Source organism: Asparagus officinalis, chromosome 8 (assembly GCF_001876935.1).
Source record: "Asparagus officinalis chromosome 8, Aspof.V1, whole genome shotgun sequence".
Classification (NCBI taxonomy): domain Eukaryota; kingdom Viridiplantae; phylum Streptophyta; class Magnoliopsida; order Asparagales; family Asparagaceae; genus Asparagus; species Asparagus officinalis.
In genome coordinates, this window is record NC_033801.1 from 115749229 (window position 1) to 115751105 (window position 1877).

At 35.6% G+C, this 1877-nt stretch overlaps 1 protein-coding gene across 1 annotated transcript in view; it reads left to right on the forward strand.

Moving 5' to 3' along the window:
- LOC109820032 (probable receptor-like protein kinase At5g18500) overlaps window positions 927-1877 on the forward strand; it is a 6510-nt gene continuing 5559 nt past the window's right edge. Inside the window, exon 1 of the mRNA XM_020386084.1 lies at window positions 927-1253. The gene's annotated coding sequence lies outside the window, so the exon portion shown is untranslated. The remainder of the gene's footprint in view (window positions 1254-1877) is intronic.

Consider the following 1877-nt stretch of genomic DNA (forward strand, 5'->3'; position numbering starts at 1 on the left):
AGACCGTGTCACTTAGATGATTAGCTCAAGGTCCGCTAGGAACACTTCTATGGAAAAGTGTTTAATGTGACTCCTTAGATATCATCTAAGAACCGCCTAAATCACTGCATGAGCTACATTGTGGATTGATCACGCTCCTCGTTAAACTTGATTCTACCCATATTCCTAAATCCCAGACACACAAGTTTGGGTGAACCCATCGTCATTTGACCCTCAGGTGAGCCATGTGAAAAAGTCTTTTATTCATTCGAAACACCGTAAAATTGAGGTACGAGGGATATAAGGGATCAAACGACGACGGAGTATCACCCAATTGAGTGTGTTGGGTTTTTGAGATTATGTACTTTTAAGATCACGTTAACAGAGCGCGGGATCATCCACATGGCTAACTAATCATGTGATCTTTAGCATCGTGTCCTTTAGATTGATTTATTAAGGCGTCCCTTAGAAACACTTCTCTCATATAATATCATTATATATGTATATATGTATATATACTAGTATATATAAATTATAATATATAATACTATGAGGTATAAAGTAAATATATATAGAAATGAATATAGGGTATATCCTATAAATATATAGAGGTAGGGAGAAAGAAAAGTGGGTTCATGAACTTTTGTAGTGCTGTTCATTATTTCATCGACTCATTCCGAATTCTACACCAATAACCGGAACTCATGTGAATGTGTGGCCCCGATTTTAATGAGTCGGAGAGAAGGTAGTACCTCCATATCAAGCACACAAATTTATCTTTGTATCAAGCATATGTTATTTTCTCTCTCTCTCTCGCTCTCTCCTCCTATATAATATATATAAGTAATATATAATAATATATAGTAAGTAAATATAATTACTCCGCGTTAAATGGCGCAATATTAATAATAATGTGAAAATGAAAGTTAGTTAGTGGGCTCTTTTACTGAGCTAAGAAGCAAGAGAAGAATGAGCATCTCTTGCTGTCAGCCACCTACCTCTGAGAACTACATCTCCCCTCCCTCGCTTCCTCTAAATGAATCCCAAAGTTCTCTCCTTTTTCTAGGGTTAGAGTTTCAGGGAAATTTACTATTTAGAAGGCTCCACACGAGCTTCGATCGGATTCTTCACTCACCAAACCCTGCCAGTTCTTGTTGGAAATGGGGACCGGGACCCACTCTCTCTCTGAGGATAGGTTACAGGATTAGGGTTTGTTTTATAAGGGAAGAGCTTTTGGGAATTGGGGTTTTGTTGGAGATCTGAAGAGATCAGAGGTTAGTTGTAGATACTTTTAGTATATTCTTTAGATTTTACCTTTTTTTTGGGTGCTATTTGGGTGATTCAAATGTGGTCTAATTTGGTGCTGTTGTTGTGCCCAACTAAGATTGAATTGGATTTAAAACAATAATTCCTTTTTAACTGGAAATATGTTTTTTTATTATTAATTTGGCTATTGCTTTTTTTTTTTTTTTCTTGGATAGATAGGTGTCGTTAAAAAGGTGGCATAAATTTAGTGAATTCTACTTATTACTCTCTTCTTCTTCTTCTTTTTTTTTTTTTTACTTTTTTTTTGGTGCCTCAACTTGGAGTTTGTATGACATTGATTGGGAATATTGTATATAGAGGGGTGAAGGTTATGGTCATTGTAATAGACATCAATATAACCTTCTCATTTGGTCATTTAGCTAAGATTTATAGCTGTGAATTGCAATATATATATATATATATATATATATGAGAAATATGGGTATGCTTGGTACCAAGCATAAATTTTGTGCTTGGTAGTGATGTGTCACATTCCCATCCACCCATTATCCATATGAATGTGGTCCCACATTTGAATGAGTGGAGGAAGATGTGACACCTCACTACCAAACACAACTTTTTGTGCTTGGTAC